The sequence below is a fragment of the Chroicocephalus ridibundus genome, chromosome 3 (genome assembly GCF_963924245.1).
Source record: "Chroicocephalus ridibundus chromosome 3, bChrRid1.1, whole genome shotgun sequence".
In the NCBI taxonomy this organism is placed as follows: Eukaryota; Metazoa; Chordata; class Aves; order Charadriiformes; family Laridae; genus Chroicocephalus; species Chroicocephalus ridibundus.
Window position 1 is genome coordinate 97,675,388 of NC_086286.1, and position 24,386 is coordinate 97,699,773.

Consider the following 24,386-nt stretch of genomic DNA (forward strand, 5'->3'; position numbering starts at 1 on the left):
GTGTGTGTGAAGGTTTCAGTATTACACCAAAAGGCTGTTTATGAAAGACTTACTGTGAATATGACATAAATTTCTAACTTTTTAAAATGCATCGCTGAAATGAGTTAGTAAAGTTGCGTAACGTTTTACAAAGGAAATACATGCTATTACAGCTGTCAGACAGGTGTTCAAATTTGTAAAGCATCAGAAATAATTATTGAAAGCAGCTATGAAATAAATCCCAAAAATTATTGATTGAATAGTATTTGATCAATGCAAACATTTGGAATGGACACGTGAGATTTATCAAAAATAACAGCAAGTGCATGAATATCTGACAAACATTCATTCTTTTCATCAGGGAAAACATGATCCCTAGTGCTATAGGATTTGTTAAATAACAAATGTGGACATATCAGTTTCCCATTACAAACACAATGGATAGATTTACTGTAATCTCTTCAACTTAATTTGAATGAAAACTCTCTCTTCCACTTTTCTTTCTCACCCCTTCCTTTTCTTGGAGCGACTAAAACATAAAGTAGAAAATAGCTGTGTAAATGGGTTCTGTTCATTTCCTACTTGGAAAGACAGACGCTGTCTTCTCAGAGTTCTTTTTTTTTTCCCACTTCATATTATTCTCTAAAACAAGCAGGAGGAAAAGTAGGACAGTCTTTTGTAAAATGATTATGCCAAATTTAACAGGCTCTAGGCCACTTTGATGGCAATTTTCATCATTGGATTGAATGAATGGTTGAATGAATGGTTGAGAGCAGAAAGCCAGTATCTATTGTTTAATTTTCTGGAAGACCACTGGCTTTCGGCATCTTAGTTCATAGAATCATAGAATCATAGAATTGTTAAGGTAGGAAGGGACCTTAAAGATCATCTAGTTCCAACCCCCCTGCCATGGGCAGGGACATCTCCCACTAGATCAGGTTGCTCAGAGCCCCATCCAGCCTGGCCTTAAAAACTTCCAGGGATGGGGCATCCATCACCTCTCTGGGGAACCTGTTCCAGTGTCTCACCACCCTCATGGCGAAGAACTTCTTCCTAACGTCCAGTCTGAATCATCCCATCTCTAGTTTTAATCCATTCCATCTAGTCATACCATTACCCCACATCCTAAAAATTCCCTCACCAGCTTTCTTGTAGGCCCCCTTAAGATACTGGTAGGCCACTATAAGGTCTCCTTGGAGCCTTCGTTTCTCCAGACTGAACAACCGCAACTCTCTCAGTCTGTCCTCATAGGAGAGGTGCTCCAGCCCTCTGATCATCCTTGTGGCCCTTCTCTGGACACGTTCCAGCACATTCCATATCTTTCTTGTAGTAGGGGCTCCAGAATTGGACGCAGTACTCCAGGTGGGGTCTCACAAGAGTGGAGTAGAGGGAGAGAATCACCTCCCTCGACCTGCTCTTTCTGCTGCTCTTTCCACTTCTTGTAATTAAGAAGAGATTTATCAACCCCAGCCACACACACACACATTCCCCTTTTGTGCAGTACCTCCATCCAGCAGCCTCATTCACTGTGGGAACTAGAGACGTCCATCAGAGAACAATGAAACCACTTTTCTCCAGCCTATCCCAGCAAGGACAGAGGACACTGTGGGCTCAAGTTACAGGAAACTAAGAGTAGGAGCAAAATGTAACAGAAAAAAATATTCCTTCAGAAGAATGTCTCCTACTGTGGAGGCATTCTTGGACCGTGCTTTTGCTTCTGGTATTGTAGCAGTTAGAAGCCTGGATTATTGCAAGTAATAAGCACACACACCAACAGACATATATACACATGTGTGTACGAACGTGATGTTTGCAATTCCAGACCTACACTACATGCCAGCAATACAGTCAACATCTGGTAAGAAAATCACAGGAAGATAATATGCATAGAGGTAGACCAGGTGAACAGCAGAGTAAACCTGATTAGATTATAAATAACAAAATTTAAATGACTGATGCAAGGTGAATAATAACAACTCCAAATGTCCAACTAGTCAAATCCAGCGGAGACAGCAATTTCTCTAATTCATCCAGAGTCACTAGCATCTCTCTCAGCAACATATTCCTGTACACATTCAAGTGCTATTCAAGTGTTGCTCAGTTATAACTTATTTTGCTAGCTGATTAAAATGTTGAGTATTAAAACTGGCACTGGTTCAACCATCTCAGTTCATTAAATTACTCAGGAGATGTGGACTGCAGCAGGAAGGCCCATGTGGTAAAATGAAATGTTCTATTTATCAAATAGTACCCTGCTGTGCTATTCATTTGGTAATAAAAACTTTATTTTTTCCACTTGTGTCCTGTCTCATTAATGAGATAAAAAGCGTAGCCAGTTTATTGGCTTGTATAAATACCTGAACAATCAACCAAAGGCCAACAAAATATAGGTAAAGCTCCTCTGGAACAAAAAATAAGTGTTTATTTTTTGATATCTGCATAAGTTCCTTTTTATAATTTCCTGGGCTTTGTGGCCTAATCAGTCTTCACATACACTGAAGTGATAAAAATCCATTATCTGACAAAGATAATTCTAATGATATAAAGAAAAGTGTTTCAGTTGTGCAGCTCTGTTTTGTTAGTTTTGCCACTTTCACACAATTTTGCCTTGGTGAAAACAGTATGATAAATACCTTGTGTTCAGTTTGGACAAAGAAAAGCTTTGAGAAAGCTAACCGCCAGTTGGGCCACAGGTCCTGATCATGAGGCAATATACATGCTATTCCAGTTCAAACTAGTGTCCCTGAGAAGCTATTCTTTTCACTCACATATTAGCGCCTGGAACAGACTTAGTCCTAGAATTTTCCTGTCTGGGCAAGAAATTGCCTGTTTGGGCAAAGCAGCTAAAAACAGAACCAGTTATGTCCATTCCATAAATGCAATTGTGAGAGTGGCTGAGGGGAGTGGGTGTGTATAGACTGCAAGTGTCTCGTGTTTGCTTATTTAGAGTCATAGAATGTGTTGGGTTGGAAGGGACCCTCAAAGGTCATCTAGTCCAGCCCCTCTGCAGTAAGCACGGAAATATTCAGCTAGATCAGATTGCTCAGAGCCTCATCAAACCTGGCCTTGAATGTCTCCAGGGATGGAACCTCCACCACCTCTCTGGGCAACCTGTTCCAGTGTCTCACCACCCTCATTGTAAAGAACTTCTTCCTAACGTCTAATCTAAACCTATCCTGCTCTAATTTAAAACCGTTGCTCCTTGTCCTATTGCTACATGCCCTTGCAAACAGCCCCTCCCCAGCTTTCTTGTAGGCCCCCTTCGGGTATGGAAGGCTGCTACAAGATCTCCCTGGAGCCTTCTCTTCTCCAGGCTGAACAACCCCAAGTCTCTCAGCCTGTCTTCATAGGAGAGGTGCTCCAGCCCTTTGATCACCTTTGTGGACCTCCTCTGGACCTGCTCCAACAGGTCCATGTCCTTCTTGTGGTGAGGGCTCCAGAGCTGGATACAGTACTCCAGGCAGTGTGGAGGGGGAGAATCACCTCTCTGGATCTGCTGGCCATGCTTCTTTTGATGCAGCCCAGGATGCGATTGGCCTTCTGGGCTGCAAGCACACCTTGTTGGTTCATGTCCAGCTTTTCATCTACCAGTACCCCGAAGTCCTTCTCTGCGGGGCTACTCTCTATCACATCATCCCTCAGCCTGTATTGATAACGAGGATTATCCCAACCCAAGCATAGGACCTTGCACTTGGCCTTGTTGAACTTCATAATGTTAACTTCATAAGGTATAAAGAGACCTAAGTTATTTAATATTAAGACCTCAATAAGTATGAGTAACTTCAGAATCTTAAAAAATTTTGTTTTCTATTCAAAGTTTTATCATGATATCTCTCTGGAGTGTAGCCCTGCAGACCAGTAATACTGTGTTGACTTTGCTAGTCACATGCCATAGGCATGTACCGAGTTTCAAAGACCTTAGGACTGAGGCTTGTCAGGCTCACTCTGAAGTTGTTTTGACCTGCCTGGAGCCTTGTTTTTACTTGGTTTAGCTATAAGAGCAACTTTTTTTTGTGAGTAGGTATCTATGTCTAAGCTGTTTTACTTTTTGATTATCTTTGTGTGGTACTACCATAGTTGTTATATAGATAACAGTAATAAGCAGTTATTCTGTGTAAAATGAAAAATTTATGACTGTGACTTAATAATGTAGTGTGGAGAAATATATGCCTCATACACCGACAGAGACCTTGAGAAGTGGGAATACAGGACGCAGCAGAGGGGAGTGCAGGCATGGGATGTTAAGAGGTGGGGCACAGTCTTGGCACTGATCGTAGCCCCATTGTTATAACAACTCACCAGTGGCCAGTTAAAGAAGAAGTGCAGACATGGAACTTGCCAAAAACAGTTTGAGGGCTAACAAAGAGAACAAGGAGCAAATAGTTAATCTATGTAAAATCATAGAACCGTAGAATACCAGGTTGGAAGGGAACTCAAGAATCATCTGGTCCAATCTTTCTTGGCAAAAGCACAGTCCGTTCAAGATGGCCCAGCACCCTGTCCAGCCACATCTTGAAGGTGTCCAGTGTTGGGGAATCTACCACTTCTCTGGGGAGATTATTCCAATGGATTATTTTTCTCTGGGTAAAATTTTCCTCTTGTGTCCAATCGGAATCTCCCCAGGAGTAACTTGTACCCTTTGCCCCTTGTCTTTTCCATGTGACTCCTTGTAAAAAGGGAGTTGACATCTTCTTTGTAGCCGCCCTTGAAGTACTGGAACATGCTGATAAGGTCTCCCCTAAGCCTTCTTTTCTCAAGGCTGAACAAACCCAGTTCTCTCAGCCTTTCCTCATATGGCAGCCTTCCCAGTCCTTTGGTCATTTTTGTGGCCTTTCTCTGGACCCTCTCCAGCCTGTTCACATCTTTTTTTTGTATACCTGGGACCCAAACTGAACACATTTTTCCAGGTGTGGCCTGACAAGCACTGAGTAGAGTAGGATAATGTCTTCTTTATCTCTGATGGTGATGCCCTTGTTGATGCAACCCAGCATCCTGTTGGCTTTCTTTGCAGCTGCAGGACACTGATCACTCATATTGTGTTTGTTGTCCACCAGGTCCCCCAGGTGCCTTTCCACAGAGTTGCGCCCCAGCTGGGTAAAACTGCATGCTTCACTCCTGGATTATATTTTCCCAGGTACAAGACCTTACGCTTGTCCTTGTTGAACTTCATAAGGTTCTTGTTAGCCCACTCTTCCAGCCTATCCAGGTCTTCCTGCAGGATGGCTCTCCCTTCTGAAGTGTCCACTTTCCCACTCAGTTTGGTATCATCAGCAACCTTCATCAGGGTACACCTGATTCTATCATCCAGATCACTTATGACGATATTAAACAGCGTTGGGCTCAGTAGGACCCCTGGGAGACCCCACTTGTGACAGGTTGCCAGTTTGAAAAGGAGCTATTTACCACCACCCTCTGGCTGCAGTGTGGATATCTGCTCACCGTGGTCTCCCTACAGGCTGCATGGGAATCTCTTCTCTCACCTTGGTGTTCCCTCTGCTGTTTCTCACTATTTTTGTTCCGTCCTCCTCCCCCTGTGGTATTTTCTCCCCTTTCTTAAATACTTTTCCCCCCCAGGTGCCCCCACCGTGGCTGCGGGGCTCAGCCCTGCCCTGCCGTAGGTCGGTTGGAGCCGTCTGGAACCAGCTGTCACCGGCTGCGTCTGGCACGGGGCAGCCCCAGCCTCTCGTCACAGAGGCCGCCCTGCAGCCCCCTCCCATTAATTCCTTGACACCTGCCCCCAGTACATGTCTTTTTCTGTTAAAAATAGACCTAGATTAATAATAACTCTTTGACTGGGCTATTAATATTTCATTTACACTACAAGTCAAATCTCAGGCTTACATAGAATGTATATTTTCTTTCTACCATAACAAAATTTTGAGCCGAAAAAGAGAAGCAAGAAAAAGTGTAAAAAATTTTGACTGGTTTTACTTCAGGAACTGCCTGCAGTTTATCATGGTAATAGCAGTTGCCATGACAATCAAATAAGGAGTTAATAGAGATCTGATTCCTTCATAAGCTTTCCACCTCGTCTACAGGGTCAAGCTTTGAGGTACAATAAAAAGCAAACAGTTATGAAGGAAAATATTCTACAAAGGTCGTAAAATGAGAAGCTTACAGGACATTAAAGAGCCTCCCATTTTCCAAAGAGTCCCTGGTGTTCCTAGCAAGGTGTACCTCTCAGGTGAAGAACGATATCTAATTCTCATTTTCCAGGAAAAATGACAGAAAAATGCAAGCACAGCAACAATAATAGCCAAATAAACAAAGTACACGCAAAAAAATACTAACAGATCTTGGGAACTACAAAACTTTAAAACCTCCAACAGATGGACTGATTGCTGCCCCATATCTCTCCGAATTTAAGTCAATCAAAAGAACAAAGCATCATTAAAATGTTACACAGGGCCTTGAACTACTAGCAAGGACATGTTCAGAAATTTATAATCTAAGGTGTCCCATTCAATGAAAAAAACTACAATTTTTTGGGCCCTGCACTGAGCCCAGTGACTGCTGCCTTCTCTGATCCAGCTTCAGCTCTGGAGGTGGCCCCACTGGGGAGGGGAGGACACCCCCTGATGCTGTCACAAACCATAGTCCTTTGCCTGAGAAACCATAGTCCTTTGTGGGCCTGGGGCTGATGGGGCGGGTGTCCAATGACCCCACTAAGAAGAAAGCAGAGTACATTAAAAAAGCCCCAGGAATGAGAAGGAAGAGGTAGCAACTGTGAACATGATAATCCTTCTGTCAAAGACCTCGAGGATACTGGTGACTTCTTGTAAATATCCCCTCCCATCATCCTTCTTTAGGATGATTGTAATGGTTGACCTTGGGCTCCAGAGGGATGGTGGAATGGTAGATACTTGTAGGTATCCAAAGAAAAGGGTAGATACTTATATGTTTTATTAAATTAAAAATGTAAGGATATTTGGAAGTTTTTCTGTATTGATTTGGGTTATAAGTGGCAGAATTCTTCTAATTGGACTAATAATAGCTGTCTTTTTGTATTTTGATGAGACTGTTAAGATTTTAATTAGGCTAACTAATTAAAATTCTCGGCTCTATAATATGTAGTGTGCTTCTTGGTGTCTATAATGAGATTCTGAGTGTAGCAAGCTATGTCTGCATAGTAGGGCAGACAATCACTGAGGGGTTTACAGGTTGTAGCTGTTGAAGTGTGCTCTGGTCTACTTCCATGGAGCAATGAGGTTGCTCGTTGTCACCTGGAGTACTGTGTCCAGTTCTGGGGTCCCCGGTTCAAGAAGGACAGGGAACTGCTGGAGAGGGTGCAGCAAAGGGCTACAAAGATGATTAGGGGACTGGAACACCTCTCTTGTGAAGAAAGACTGAGGGATTTGGGTCTCTTCAGTCTGGAAAAAAGACGACTGAGGGGGGACCTTATCAATGCTTATAAATACTTAAAGGGTGGGTGTCAGGAGGATGGGGCCAGGCTCTTTTCAGTGGTGCCCGGGGACAGGACAAGAGGTAATGGGCACAAACTTGAGCATAGGAAGTTCCACCTAAACGTGAGGAGGAACTTCTTTCCTTTGAGGGTGGCAGAGCCCTGGAACAGGCTGCCCAGAGAGGTGGTGGAGTCTCCGTCTCTGGAGACATTCAAAACCCGCCTGGATGTGTTCCTGTGCAACCTGCTCTAAGGTGACCCTGCTCTGGCAGGGGGGTTGGACTAGATGATCTCCAGAGGTCCCTTACAACACTATGGTTCTATGGTTCCCTGTAAAGTCTTTTTCCAATGGAAGGAAACTGGCATTTTGTATGCCAGGAAACTAGGGTGTGCAGGTAAGATGGGAGCATACTCTAGTACATCCCTTAGGTTTGGACAGAGGGTACGCAACAAGGGACATCAATGACCACACCTACTTCACAGTATTACACACGGACGCAGAAATTTATACAGGTCTAGTGACAGGCACAATGCAGAATGGTATAATACTTTTTTTACTTTCCGTTGCTTTGATTTTTTTGCTCCATCTGCTTAAACAACTTGAAGTTAGTGATTTAGTGCTGATACATTATGTGGAGACTCAGTGAAATAAATGAAGCAGCAATAGAAAATAAACAGATCAGAATGAAAAAAACTCTTAATTATTGATAAAGTCGTGAAATAAAACAGAGGCATGTGATCTTTACATTCACACTACGTTAGTACTTACAGGTCCCAAACCAAAATGAGACCTAATTCTTTCATAAGTGGTACTTAGGTAAAGCTGAAGGCAATATTTGATCATAGAGAGTTCATACGTTTGTAGGAAATACATGAAGTATGGTTACAGGGTATAAGGAAAAAAAAGTAATTCCTATAATTAGGGATACCTATAACTCAGAATAAGTATTTCATAATTTTATATACAAACAGCAGTGACAGAAAGATCACTGAATAGTTTACTGGAAATCACACAAGTATGACAGTCAAAAATTAAATCTAGCACTTCAGACTTCTAGCCCAGTGGCATAAACAAAACATACTCTGCCACTTTGCTAGTGTACCTGTACAGGATGTGTTATTGATGCATTGCTCCCATAGGATTAGACACTACTCACTGGGTAATACAAAAAAAAGGCTATCAATCTTTCAGTAGGAACTAGGCTCCTTAGCCTCGAGCTTTAGCATAGGTACTGTTGGTATGCCACTGAATCATGTTATGTGGAGTTACCCTATGTTTTGGCATACTGAGATGCTCTAGCATCAGGTAGACCCTGAATGACTGTAAGAAGGAAAACTTCCCTGAAACTTCCAAATTTTATCTGGCTTGTTCTAACATCATGGATATATATATATGTATATATTTTAGCTGAACGAAGATTGGGATGTCAACAAATCACTACTGTCTGGGACTAGTTCTATAAATGGCAAACTTAAACTTGCATTTCTTTGCTGAATGCTGCTAATTGTTTTACCACCTACTTCTTCTCTTTCCTACATCATTTGTTTTATCTACTTGTAATGTTGTGTCTAGCATCAACTGAATAATAATAAGTTAAAAACCTCTTCTAAGCTTTACCTAATACAGCAAATGTGAGTAATTCTCAAGGGGGGGTAGAGAGGGGTGCAGAGTCACAGAGGATATCCTGAGGGCAGTAGGTAAGATTTTAGCTATGCCTGGCTGAGGTTAGTTGATGTCTAGGTAGAAACATATTGGAAAGCAGAAGGAGATTAGGTTGCTTAAATATAGACTTTTAGGAACATTTTTTACAATGAATATAAAATTCCACCTAGCCTCCCATTGTTCAGAAGACATCTCCTGCAGGTCACACTTCATATGGAGAAGTCCCATGCAGATACCATAGATACCCTAAGGTTTCTGAAGGAGGCCCAGAGACAGAAGCTTATATTTGGGTGTCTGAATTGACCCTGAGGTACTTTAACCATTTCTTTTCGGTTTGTCTCACCTGACTATGTGCTGCAGTAAGGTAACAGGACTATTCAGAAAGCAGGGATTAGTGTTTGCCCTGAGGTGTTTCTGGGGAGGCTCTGGTAGGTAAACTCTTATCAGCTGTTGGGGAGAAGGAGGGAGAGCATGAGCTGTCTTTGGCATTGAAATTCTAAGGGGAGGGAAGAAAGTCAAGACAAAGGGAGTTCAATTGGCAAATTACAGCTGAAAAACTGTGATTCCTCATGTGTGAGGGGCTGTGCGCTGACCCAGCAGTGCAGGCGTTCAGGCTTGCCCTGGCCTGAGCTGGGCGTTGCTGGTTTAACCCCTCCTCTGGGGCCCAGTGACTGCTGCCTCCCCTGCTCCCGCTTCAGCTCTGGGGGTGGCCCGGCTGGAGAGGTGTGACACCCTGCCCCCCAGCCACTGCCTGACAAGCCATAGCCCTTTGTGTGCCTGGGGCTGGGGGCCACTGCCAGCTGATGAGAAGAAAGCAGAGTGCATTAAGACAGTGTATAAAAAGAAATCCAAACAAGCCCCAGGACTGAGAAGAAAGGAGGGTCTGGGGAACTACAGGCCTGTCAGCTTGACCTCGGTACCAGGAAATATCATGGAGAGGATCATCTTGAGTGAGCTCTCACGGCAAGTGCAGGGCAGCCAAGGGATCAGGGCCAGCCAGCATGGGTTTAGGAAAGGGAGGTCCTGCGTAACCAACCTGATCTCTTTCTATGACCATGTGACCTGCCTTCTGGATGCAGGGAAGGCTGTGGACGTTGTCTATCTGGACTTTGGTAAGGCCTTTGACACCGTCCCCCACAGCATTCTCCTGGAGAAGCTGGCGAATCATGGCATAGACAAGTGTACTCTTCGCTGGGTTAAAAACTGTCTGGATGGCCGTGCCCAGAGAGTTGTGATTAATGGGGTGAAATCCTCTTGGCGGCCGGTCACCAGTGGTGTCCCTCAGGGCTCAGTTTTGCGACCGGTTTTGTTTAATATCTTCATCAATGATCTGGATGAGGGGATTGAGTGCACCCTCAGTAAGTTTGCAGATGACACCAAACCAGGTGGGAGTGTTGATCTGCTTGAGGGTAGGAAGGCTCTACAGAGGGACCTGGACAGGCTGGATCGATGGGCCAAGGCCAATGGTATGAGGTTTAATAAGGCCAAGTGCCGAGTCCTGCATTTCGGTCACAACAACCCCAAGCAACGCTACAGGCTTGGGGCAGAGTGGCTGGAAAGCTGCCCAGCAGAAAAGGACCTGGGGGTGCTGGTGGACGGCCAGCTTAACACGAGCCAGCAGTGTGCCCAGGTGGCCAAGAAGGCCAACAGCATTCTGGCTTGTATCAGGAATAGCGTGGCCAGCAGGAGTTGGGAAGTCATCGTGTCTCTGTACTTGGCACTGGTGAGGCCTCACCTCGAGTCCTGTGTTCAGTTCTGGGCCCCTCTGTACAAGAGGGACATTGAAGTGCTGGAGCGTGTCCAGAGGAGAGCTACCAGGCTGGTGAGGGGTCTGGAGACCAGGTCATATGAGGAGAGGCTGAGGGAGCTGGGCATGTTTAGTTTGGAGAAGAGGAGGCTGAGGGGAGACCTCATTGCCCTCTACAACTACCTGAAAGGAGGTTGGAGAGAGGTGGGTGTTGGCCTCTTCTCCCAAATGAATAATGACAGGACCAGAGGAAATGGCCTGAAGTTGCGGCAGGGGAGGTTTAGATTAGACATTAGGAAGAATTCCTTTACTGAAAGAGTGGTCAGGCACTGGAACAGCCTGCCCAGGGAGGTGGTTGAGTCACCATCCCTAGAGGTGTTTAAGAAGCGTCTAGATGTGGCACTTCAGGGCATGTTCTAGTGGCAGAGATTGTAGGTTGTTTGGTTGGACTCGATGATCTCAAAGGTCATTTCCAACCATGAAGATTCTATGATTCTATGATACCCTTGTGAACACGAACGCCTCCAGGTAAAGACCTTGGGGATGCTGATGACTTCTTGTAAATATCCCATCCCACTATCCTTCTTTAGGGTGACTGTAATGGTTAACCTTGGGCTCCACCAGGGTGGTGGAAGAGTTAACATAACTGGACATTTTTGAAGAGCCATCTCGATAAAGCCCTGAGTAACCTGGTTTGATCTTACAGTCTACCTTGCTTTCAGTAGCAGGCTGGCCGGCTCGATGGCCTCCTTTGAAATGATGAAATCCTTTGATTCTGTGGGTAAACCCTCATACATTTCCTTGTACAAGAATTCTAAGGCTATTATTGAAGCATTTATGCCTTTATATAGACTGTGAGTGTTAGTATTCTTGCAAATGGAGTAATAATAACTGCTGTATTTTGGTGAGACTGCTAAGATTTTAATTAGGCTAAAAATAGATTACTGGCTCCACATATACATGTTGTGCTCCCTTTTGCCCATAACCAGATTTCAACGGTAACAGTATGTTAGAGGCAATGTAGAGAAAATAATATGTGAAAGGGGAGAGAATGATGCTTATCAGTGGTGGAAGTGTAGATAGGAGATTAAGGGGAGAAAGAGCATGGTTGTCAGTGTATTGGTGTGTGAGAGAGCTGATAATGGTAGAGGAAAAGCTCTCAGGTGAGAGAAGGAAGCTCAGCATGGAAGGGGTGAGAAGAGGATGCTAGGGCCTTGCCTTACCAGAGAAGAACAGAAAGATATGATTTTGGTGGGTTTGTGACGAGGTTTCTCTTTGTCAGGAAAGAAGTAGTTTCTCCAAAAAGACTGTTTTTGCATCTTGGCTCCATCAACCAGTGAAACTTGTTCAAACAAGCTTAACTTCTGTTTATAAGAATTAAAATGTTCCTAAAAGTATGGTGTTTTAAAATATCCATCATCACTATCAAATGCCCTTGATTCAAGCGGGGGTGGCACCAAACCTCAAAATAAGTATTCATTAGATATATTTGGGAGGCACTCTTGCTAAGAAGATGCATTTTAAATCTTCTAAATGAACTTAGAACGTGGGAGAGACAAATTTAGCCAGAAACTAAATTAGACTAAATTCATATGGATGCCTATTAATAATAAGAATAGCTATCAAATTGAAGTGGGTCATTGCAGTAAGGCTCACTATTTCACGGATTTCCAGGCCTATTAGAAGACATAAAAATTTCAGTATTATCAAGTTGTTGTTCAGTTTGAGATTAGAGATTTCTCTTATTAAAATGTATTACTGGCATATTCTTTCAGTAGACAATGAAACAACATAAATGCTAAAGAGAAAAGCCAGTGAAGGTGCTTCATGCCCAAGTGAGGAACTGGTAGAAGATACACAGAAAAAAACCCCACACCAGCCGTGAAGGGGAAGGTTTAACACTGTGTTAGAAGTTGGAGGAAGAAATACCATCAAGCGTGTGGGCTGATGAAGGGTACCTAAACTGTATTTAATCTGATATTATGCAAACCATTCTGCGCAAAAAACCTCAAAAGGCAAAAATGCCACAGAAGATGGTAAGTCAACAGAGATTTTTCAGTGGTAAGAATGGCAAATGAAAGCCATTGGATTTTATGGGCAAACAGACAACAAACCTTGCAAAAGAACTAATGGCTTCTTGCATTTCCTTGCTAATTGCTAAATATAAACACAGTGAGATAAATAAATTCTTCCCAATGCATCTAGAAGATGTTCCACTATACATGGGGACAGATTTGCAACTCTGATACAATGGATTTTATTGTCCAGTGCTGAAGTTATTTGTGATCAGTGATAAAGTTACTTGATGCATTGCCAAGAACTGCCAATAACAGAACCTCTTAAAATGTGACCCCAAAATACTTGTAATTCATTAAGTCTAGAAATGTAGCTTGACCACTTGCCATTGCAAGATACTTTCTTGATAGAAAGCTATAGGATGCTGTATTATTTAGCAGTTAATTTCAGAAGAAGATAATAGGAAAACACTGCATATGAAAAAGGGCTATAGTGAGCAGATCAATGTAACAACGGAGTTAAGAGCTGTTGGAAAGCAACAGAGATTTAAATAAAAAAATCTAGAAGAGTTTTATGGATTCCTAAATGAAACATACCAAGCCTAAAAAGTGTTCTAAAATGCTGTAGAAAGAATAAATTTATTATTTTGTCTCTTGAATTCAAGACTGTTTTATATGTTTTGTAGAGAAATGGGATTAAGCCATTTTATGGAAAAATCCTAATGCTCCTGAAAATTGCATTTATTTCATATGTTTGCTTGAGCTGTTCTTTATCCAAGTTTCAGCCAATAGGGGCTCAGTTCAAGTGCCTAAACATTCTCATCTAGGATGACCAAGGGGATCTTGACATCTGCATTTCTTGGCAGTTATGACAAAGGACCTATGAAAGGTTATAAACAAAAGGACTTACTGACATAATAGATGAAAGTGAGGCAGCATACCCTATGGTATCTCTTATTGCACCAGAGACTAGAAAATGAATTAAGCCCTATATCTCCGTGGGCAGTAGTGAGAGCTCGGTCACATTGTATGCACGTAACTGGGGTATTTAGGTATCTTAATCTCATATTGAACTCCACCTTGACTGATGGTTTTAAATTAGCTTCCTAAAACAGTAAGCTATGACTGGAAAGAAACATTTGGAGATAATTCACTTTGTGGTAGAATTTGGGCAAATAAAGTAGGCTTGAACTTGAAACAATGAAGCCAATAATGGTTTGCTATCTGTCAAGTCCCCTTAGGCACTTTAGAAATGTTTTGAGAATATAACTGTTGATCAATGTGACTAGATTCAACAACCCTTTGTATCTATCTTTGCCAGGAATCTGTCATTGAGACAGAGGAAGCCCTCATGGAGTTGTCAAGTGATCAATCATTCAAGACAATATTTACTTCCTGTTTACTGAAGGAGTTTTGGCTTTCAATCATTTGGGAGTACCACATGCTATAAGAGCCTGTAATTAAGGTCTTAACCCATGTCTACCTATGTGTATGCAAGGACCTTTTCTTCCTCAGTCTTCGTGAATAGCACATGGCAGATTTTCTTTCCAGAGAGACAACTCGGGAAGGCTGTCTCAGGTTTCTAGGACAGACTAGCTCTGTACCATTGTATGAATGAAGTAAATGAGAAGTATTGAAAATAAAATATTAACTGTTAAGACAGCTTCAAATTAGCTGCTTGTTTAACCTAAGTAAGGAGAGGGGAAGGATTTAAAAAAGGTATGCTTTAACAATTCTGTAAAAGAAACTGCTAGAAAAAATTGTCTTAGTAAATGGATTTTTAAGGTAGGAAGGAGTTAAGTCCCTCAAAGGAGTAATAAAAAAGCAAAATTTCAAACTCTTCCACAACAGAAAAAAGAAGAGGAAGCACAGGTAAGAGATCTATGTGGCTAAGTATGAGTTCTTCATTAAACTCAAACATAAGAAGAAATCATACAGAAAGTAGAAACTAGTTCCAAGTATCAATGACGTTTATAAAAAGGTAATACAAGCATTTAGGGATTTGGTCTAGGAAGACACAAAACAATATGAAAGTAGTGTAAGACATCAAAAATGTAGTCATAACTTTGTAAGTAGATTAGCATGAAATTGAGGATCTACTGTTTACTGGGAAGGGTGAACTGTATACAGATGACACCAAGAAGGATGATATGTTTAATGCATTTTCTGTCTTTCTCAAAAAGTTAACTTGAGCTACTGACTGGAGTAATCAATGCCATTGAAGGCAGAATTAGACAATCAGCTCTATTACCCAAATATAGATTACAATGTTGTTTAATAAGCTTTAGAATATCTGTGATATCTTCATGGAGCTATTGGTTATAACACAAGCCCTCCTGGAGTGGCATCTGGAGGTCAGTCAGGACATCTAGAAGTATCTCAGCGGCAGTAGATACTTATTGCTTAGTCTGAGCAAGCACTAGGTGTTTGAGCTGAATCTAGGCCAAGGCATCAGCGCATGATAGAGACTTTAGACTAGAGACTGTTTACATAACTCAGAAGTTTTAAAATAATCTCAGTGGAATTCATCAATGAATGAGGGTGGGATTCAGTTTGAGATTAGAACCCTTCAATTCAGATTTCTCTATGTAGGTGTTTCAAGGTGTGCCAGGTACTTGACTAAAATAACCACACTTGCACATCTGGTGCCATTTGAAGTGTTCTTCAGAATCCAGACTTCCCTATATGCCTTCCAGATATGATACTGGACCTCGGAATGCCCCAGGTCCTTTTGAAACAGTTACTTGGGGCAGGGTGAGAATACCCCACAGCACCTCAAATAGCAATAGATTCCCACTGTAGTCAGTGGAACCTAAAGTGCATTTCAGTTGCTTAGACACCGACCTCTAGTATGACTTGAGATCTTCAGACTAGCTAAGGAAGACATGTGTCTCACTGGTCTGCTGTTATATTCCCAGTGGTTGTCTTGAGACCCTGCATGATCTCAAATGATACTAGACCCTTGTGTGGGTAACTTAAACTGGGTTTCTATTTTCTCTGTATTGAGAGCTTAGATACCTGGGTTAGCTGGGAAAATTTATAATGTAGACATGAAGACATGTTAATATACCCTTGTAAACTTAGAATTTAAATATATCCCACCTTGAAAGACAAGGAAAGACAACGTGCAGTGGTGATCGTAGAACTTGTGGGGAGGAGGCGTGTAGAGGAGAGGGACATAGAACTATACAGTTAAAGAAAAAATTATGAATTAATAGACTATTTCAAGCCTCTGAAGGACAATTAGCAGATGAATTAATCTGAGTTTGCAAAAAAACCCAACAAACTCTGGTCCAAGCCACCTAATTTTTTTCCATTACAAGATCAGAGGTTCTGGGAATATAGAAAAATCGGGATATGTGTCTATGGTATCTTGCATTTACTGTGGTTTTAACCTTTATAACTTTTTCTTTTCTTTTCTTTTCTTTTCTTTTCTTTTCTTTTCTTTTCTTTTCTTTTCTTTTCTTTTCTTTTCTTTTCTTTTCTTTTCTTTTCTTTTCTTTTCTTTTCTTTTCTTTTCTTTTCTTTTTTTTCTTTTCTTTTCTTTTCTTTTCTTTTCTTTTCTTTTCTTTTCTTTTCTTTTCTTTTCTTTTCTTTTCTTTTCTTTTCTTTTCTTTTCTTTTCTTTTCTTTTCTTTTCTTTTCTTTTCTTTTCTTTTCTTTTCTTTTCTTTTCTTTTCTTTTCTTTTCTTTTCTTTTCTTTTCTTTTCTTTTCTTTTCTTTTCTCTTTTTCTAATACAGTTAAGGAAATAGATTTTTGTTGACTCATCTACAGAGACCTTAAACACTGGTTGGGAAACTGTGCCCAGAGAATTGTTATTTGTGGTTCACTGCCAGAACAAAAAGATGTACAGAGAGGAGCTTCATTCAGTTTTTTCATTAACAACTGGGATGATGGAATCAAGAGCATATGATTAAATTTTCAGACAACACATAGCTGGGAGGGACTGTAGGCATACTGGAGGATAGGATGAGAATTCAAAATGATCTTGACAAATTGGAGAAATGGTCTGGAAAAAAACCAGATGTAGTTCAACGGAGATGAGTGCAAGGAACTACGTTTAGACAGATATAATGAACAGCATAAGTGGGAAGAAAAACAAATGGTTGCGAAGAAATTCATTCCCCACCTTTCCACGGATTATAGTGGATCATAAACTGAACTTGTATCTGTAAACTCATCTTGTTGTGAGAAAATCAAATGCCATAGTCAAAGTATAATCAAGAGTCTAGTCTACAAGACATATTAAATAAGTCTACTTTACTCATTAATGAGGCAACAGGTACAGTACTGTCTGGGCAAGTCACCTCTAAAAAATATGTCTTCCAAAGAGAGGAATTTCAAATTAAAGCAATCCCAGATACAGATCAAAGATCTAGAAAACAAGTTTTAAAAGGAAGTATTGAATAAACTAAGTCCAGTGAGCAGGATACTATGTTGAATATGTAAAAAATTATTTTTTTTAAAAAACCTTACTGTTACAGGAAAATAACTTCATGCTGGATCCAATAACCCAAGTGCGTGCTGAGGCTGCTGCAGCTCCATGCCCTGGGTGCAACCAGTAGCAAAGCATACGCAGTAGGCATACACACACAAAGCACATCTATACATACACACGTAGCCAGCCACACAGACCACAGACCCACAGAGCACTCCCTCAGACACAGACAGCATCAGCAGCCTCTTCCTGCTCCCTTCTCTAGCTGAGCAGGGTCGAGGTTTGCTAGTGAGAACATATACATATATATACACACATATATATATAAATATATATACACATGAACAGCATGGGACCCCCCAGCAGCTGGGCTCAGACACTACATTTGCCCAGTAGCTATGCCTGGATCCCAGTGTCCGTGGTTACTGGGACCTGGACATACAAACCCCTGAGGCTGCATTTGGTCTCCAGTTGCCGGTACAGACCCTGTCGCTCTCACACACACACACACACACACACACACAAAGCCACCCTCTCCTGTGATCTCACCCTTGGAGACACCACTTCCCCTCCAGCTCCCAGGCCATGTCACCTGCTTGCTGGCTCATCTGACTCATCTTCACTAGCCATCATGCATGCCCTCCCACACCACTTGTGTCTCTGTGCTCCTTTGTGAGCGTAGATGATCTTCTCATCACACAACCTAATAGTCCCTCGGAAGAAGAAAACTGTCCATTTCTTCTACATGTCTTCTACTGTCCATTTCTTCTCAAAGCGTAAGAAGAAATGGCATGATTTGGTAATAAGAAAAATTTCCAAACGATAAAGAAGTCCTGAAGTCAATAATTAGGCATATTGTGCTTATGAAATTTGGAAGACTTTAAGAAATGGCTAGACAAATATCTCTTGGGAATGACAGAAATAATTGTCCTGGTTTGAGGTAAAACAAAACAAATTTTCTGTTCAGTAATTTTAGTTTGCAACTAAGCCTTTTCTAACTGAACTCTCTGAGATTAACAGCATATTTTTCAGACACTGTCCACTTCCAGAGTGATAAGACCTGATTGTTTATAATTTATATCAAAGAATGGTATGCAGAGAGGCTCTTGCTATAACAACAAAGGACAACTAACTTTGTTATATGCCCTGTTAGAGGGTTAGAAGAAGAAAAGCATAAAGGGGTAGAAATGGTAAAAGTTTTGGGTTTGGTTTGTTGTTTTTTTTCATTACACTTTTGCATAATTAGAATTATACATAGTTATAAAAACAGAATAATTTTTCTTGTAACTTGTCTGTACTTTGGTTAGATGTAGTACTTGTTTGGAATTTTAATTGTTACATAATTTTGGTGCATATGAAACAGAAATATTTATGGTTTATTTTGAGGATGACCTAACAGTTAGAGATGGAACTTTGAAATCCTCTGAGATCTTTGATTTCCTTTCTGAATTCTGCGGATGAATCACATTAGAGCATTTGCTTCAAATTCCCTATATGTGATGCAAATTTAATAATATTTATCAGTGTTTGTGTGTAGCAAAATTATTTAATTTTTATGGAGTACTTTGAGATACTCACATGGTTTGCACTGTTTAATAAGTGCTTTATTTTGACTAGAGGCAAAATACATTTTATTGTAGTTGTGAAGAAATCTACTCCAACAGTTTGAGATCAACATAAAGCAAAATAACAAGGAGACATATAGTTGTGAATTTATATACATATATATTTGATGATGGTTATGACTTTCTTACAGGTTTTTACAATCAGCAACAGACCCGTTATCTGTGCTAGTGTTCTTAATAGATGCCATCACTGAATGTCCTCTCCAGAAGTGTAAACAGACTTCAGAGAACTGATTAATAAAGCTGCAGTTCAACTTCCTAGACATTATCATTTAATGTTTTGCAGTGACCTAAGTTAATACAAGTAATTTAAGAATTCAGAGTATCTAATAAAGTCACTGTTCACCCTTATTGTAGTTCCTTTCTCCAGGAAAATCATTCAGCATCAAGTTATAGGAAGGACAAATAGTAAATCAATCTATGAAAGATCAGGGCAAATGCTGTCTTTTTAAGATACACTTCTTGAGTAACAAATGTTTAAAAAACATTGGAGTAATCTTAACTAAATACTGTTTCTGTTCTATGCATGAAAATACCACTGTGATCAGCTGTCTTGTTTTTGCATAAAGAACGGTCTAAAATTTAGTTGCTATACAGGCATCACAGAGGTCCACAATGCACCTAAGTATTTGAAAAAATATGCCAAAATAGAAAGTATTGTTTTTCATAACAAACAAACTGTAATATGCAAAATTGAAAAAAAAAAAAAAAGAGGCAAGGACATAAAGAAGTGAATAGCTTTGCCTTATTTAGCATTTGCTGTGTGAGTTCATGATAATATTACCTATCATTAACAAAAAATGATTAAGGGCGAAAGTAATGCCAAACAACAGGCAAGAACACTTTATATAAATCAGGACTAATTGGTTGTTCATGTAAATTAAGCATCTTGCTAAAGAAGTTCACAGGACATGAAAGACTTGATGCAAGAGACACAGGAAAAATGATCTGTCATTTTTTCCAGCAACATAATAATTTTAGTAATTACAAAATATCATTAGCAAGAAGTTGTTTGGTGCTGGTTCCTTTTTTGATCATTCTGCCAGAAAAAAAAAGGTAATCAATTCTCTGTGTCTACTGGGAAAAAAAGACAGAAAGTCATAAGCTCAAATGTCAGTTAATCCTGGCTTGGGGCAGAACTTCTGACTAATTAACCCTATGAGCTTCCTCCGAGTCATATTTTATGAGTCCATAATTTAAAATTGGTTAAGTTTTGAAAAATGCTTGGCTGAAATAAGCAGAGCAGTCACACATCTCATGTTGTGTGTCCCCGGAGCTGTATGCATTTGGGGTAGTTCTGCAACACAGAACAGTCTTGCACTTGCCCAGCTGTTTTCTCTTACTGATGTGTAAGTGCATTATAAATGTAGCCAAGCATTATTGTCCTGATTTCTCAGATTGGGTAACAGAGTCAATTAAAGGTTAATTGAGTTCTCCTAGGTCTGAGAGGAAGTTAGTAGCATAGGAATATAACCAATCTTTGCTGATGCCCAACTTTAACCGCAAACGAATCATACCTGGTGGCATTCATAGTACTTTGAAAAGAAACCTCACGTACATGATTTCTATACCTAATTATTATTGGCTTTCTAAATGGGTTGGCATTTAAACAGTTACTCGGATTGATTCCACCTGGAAAGTAAATATATGCGAGTATTACAAAGAGTTACCGTATGTGATTGTACAAGCTCAGATCTCTGTTCAGTAGCTGATTAAATCACTTAAGTTTGCAATAAAGTTCACTATATATAGTTTATAATCTTTTCATTTTGTTACGTGATGAAATGTTGTATTCTTCATTAAAAGTTATCTTATTTAATGCTTTATCCGTGACTTGTCACTGACACATAACAATTAGTTTGTCGAATTGCTCTGGAAGGCATTTTCATTTAAGGCCACTATTAGCACAATTAATTAGATCTTGAAATAAACAACACCACCACCAAAAATCATCAGTCCTCAAACTACATCCAGATTTTTGACTAGTTTAATTCAAGTCTCTGCGTTTTTATTATATACTTATGTTGCCAGATATATACATACCCATTTAAACAAAGAAGAAAAACAAAGACAATTCAAGATTTTAAAAAGTATTAACATATTGTCATGACTAGAAAGTCTAGTGACAAAAAAAAACCACCCCAAAATATCAGACTTTCAGCTTTCTGCCAAACCTTTTGTAAACTGATGTCAAAGTGTCACATGGGTACTTTTCATTCAGACAGTACTATATTAGTGTCATGAAAATTATTATGTGTTACATCTTTGGACATTCATAGTTTCAAAGCCTGTGCTATGCAAAACATTAATACATTCAAAGTCATGGTACAACAACATTCTTGCTTCAGCTTGGATCAGGAAAACACTACTGATTTGAATTTCCTGATTGTCTCCAGTGACATGCTTTTGTTCACTCTAAACACTACTCTTAGAGAACACAAGTTGAATTCCTTTTGGGCAACACTAAAGTGGAAAGTGTATTGCAGGAGTGCACCTAATGTACTCCAACTTAGGTGACATGGGTATCAGTCAATCGGAATAGAACAGGGTTTGTCAGAAGTTAACTCGAAGAATTTACAGTTCTCAGTACCACCATTTCCACTCTGCTGATCCACTTTTTCCAGACTGCACACCCTGCTGGTGTACATCTAGCCTTTGTGGACTGAAGTCCCTGATTCCATTTTCAGTCTCACAATGAGTATTTCTAGAGAAACATTTCTGTAGAAGGCCTACTTAAAGGTATGTCCTAGAAATACTGGAGATAACTTCAGTTCTAACTCCAATTTCTTCAACTCAAATCAGAAAAATTAAACTCCTAAATTATATCATATTTACGTTATCTGTGAGGCATGGATGGCTTGTCACCCTTTGATAGAGGCCGAACATCTGACTGTATGTTTACCCACACATATAAACATTTGGGAAGTCAACACAATAATGAAACCAACAGGAGACTTTCTTGAAAAACACAACTTTGGGAATCTGAACAGCCAGAGTGACAGCCTAGAAGCCTTACCAGCATTCTTGGTTGGTATGTAGTGGCAGAGTTTAAATTTACTTGAATTTAAAATCTATAATGAAAAAAGTTTCACAGACTTTTTTGCTTTGTACAAGAAAGAGCAAGTGAAAGCTAATAGAAGTAGGAAGTGGACAACAAACCCTTCATTTCAGACTGAATGCCAGAATTCAGAAGAATGCCAGTCAGGTAGGTAGAACTTAGTCAACAACAACAAAAAAATTGGAGTAAACAAGCTGTGGGATTTGACAGATGGTGCGAAATAGTTTACATAACCTGGCAAGAAATATTTTTTTTTTGCTCTTGAATTAATTTTAATGCCTTTATTTCTATGGGGGTAAACAGACATTAACACAAAACATCCAATACTTGGAATACTAACTTTGGATATGGAAGATTTCAATTAACATTCCTTGTCCAAATCAAGCAAAGAAAGGATTTAACTCTTCCCTTCTAATTTTTCCTATAGTCCATCAAACTACTGCCGAATCTTCAATACTCTGTCAGACTATCGGCTGTTTTAACACTCTTCATCTGGTTTTGTTCAGAAATTCTGCCTGGAACCCTAGAAAGTAACTTTCCCTAATTCCATTATTGTTAAAATTAGTACATTGTGTCCCAAAACTGTAATCATACCTCAGTGAAGAAACTTTTAACTTAAAATTTATGATGAGCTCAGGTTATATATTTATCTCAGTACACTTATTTCAATATACTTATCTCTTGCTCACATTCATTTTTTTAATCCTTCAAAGAAGAGTTAGAAAATATTACAAGCAGTACGGAAGAATGAATAGTAAAAAGGTAGACTTAAAACTCTTTTGAGCTGAAAACAGAAATAGTTAATGGCTTTGAAACACTCATAAAGTAGTATTCAAAAAATCTTCAAAAATGTAACGGAATAACCAAGTGGGGCATCTGCTTTAAAAAGAGTCTTGACAATAGCTGTTTTGATACAAGTAACATCAGAAAATTACATGCCATTTCTATGCGGTTTTGGTTTTATACGTGTACATATTATGATAAAATAATATTGCTTTGGAGACAAGAGTTGTTAAGGAAATATTAAATTAAACAATGGCCAATCCTTCCATTTCTTTTTAAGGAGAAATAATGACAAGTACCAAACAACACAGTTTGAAGGTCACGACTGTAGCGACATCTCTGTGGAAAAAACGTTACATTTATTTTTCCCTTCTAATAGCGTTTCTAACAGCCAATGCTGTTGCAAAGTAATATTTATGATGTCAAACTCTGTCTCTCATACTCCTTCATTCATTATTGCCGCTCAGTGTCATTACTTTCTTTTTTCCTTCTGCAGCACTAACCTTGCCTCTGTCTGTAAAAACACAGACTCCTTTAGCTTGCAGATAATGATGAGTAGTTCCAGCGCACCCTTAGAGTTTGGATCATTATCTAGCACATATTTCCCATTTCTCGGCTTTAATTTTTAAGATATTTATGTACATATTTCTCTGGCATTTTCCTTCCAATGCAATAGCACCCTCCACTATAGTCCTCCTTCCTGAAGATATCACCATAACTTTTCCTAAAAAACACTTTTTAAAGAAATTTAAGCAAATCTAGGTTGTCAAGTCCAGACCGGTTGATCACTTAAGGAGTGAAACTGCATCAGTGCTGTTTTCTGCTTATTTTTTCAGGATTCTTGTCCTTTCTAACCTCTCAAGAAAGAGTTAATGATTTCTTTCCGGAACTGTTATCCAATTTTCTGATCTCACAAGATAAACCTTCTGCCATAACTACTTACCTTGTTTATGCACTCTTGGCCACTTACTCATTGAAAAAATCACAGTTGGGTATCACCTTTTCAGTTCTACTGACCCATTTCTCTGAAATGCTTTCTTTTCTACCACAAGACATTGAATAAATTTCTACTTCTTAAACCTTATCTTCAAACTTTTCTCCTCTGAGATTTTGTTGTACTTTATCTGTAGAAAAACCACTACATAAAAATTGTCTTTTCCTTCCCCCCGCCCTCTCCCCCCCCCCCCCCCCCCCACTCTGAAGGTAAGCATCGAACACAACTGGCTAAAACCGTGTCATCTATTATGACAGCAAATACTGTGCAACTTTCTCACATAGCTATATCTGCATAGTTTGTGAATGAATACTAGATCTCCTCCAATTTAGTCAGTATTCGTGACACATTTTTTTCTGTAACAACAACTTTGTGCACTTCTTAAAGGTTATCCTTCAAGATACCTGGATCTATTTCCCTCAGTTTCAACTATTCAGTTGTCAGTATGAGTATTTTTCATCATGTGTGTACATTTCATTTTAAAAAAGCGTGTCAGAGCTTGTGGAATTTATTTTTGAATCACGAGCTTTGTCTTTTTCTGTGGCAAAAGCTTATTGAGTGATGCCAGCAGAAAACCAAACAAATAAAATGAGAAAAAAAAACCCATTAATGTTCAGTTCACTGTAAGTGATAATTAGTTCTGCCCCCGTTCATTTTCCCTTTGAATTTAATTTCTCTGGAT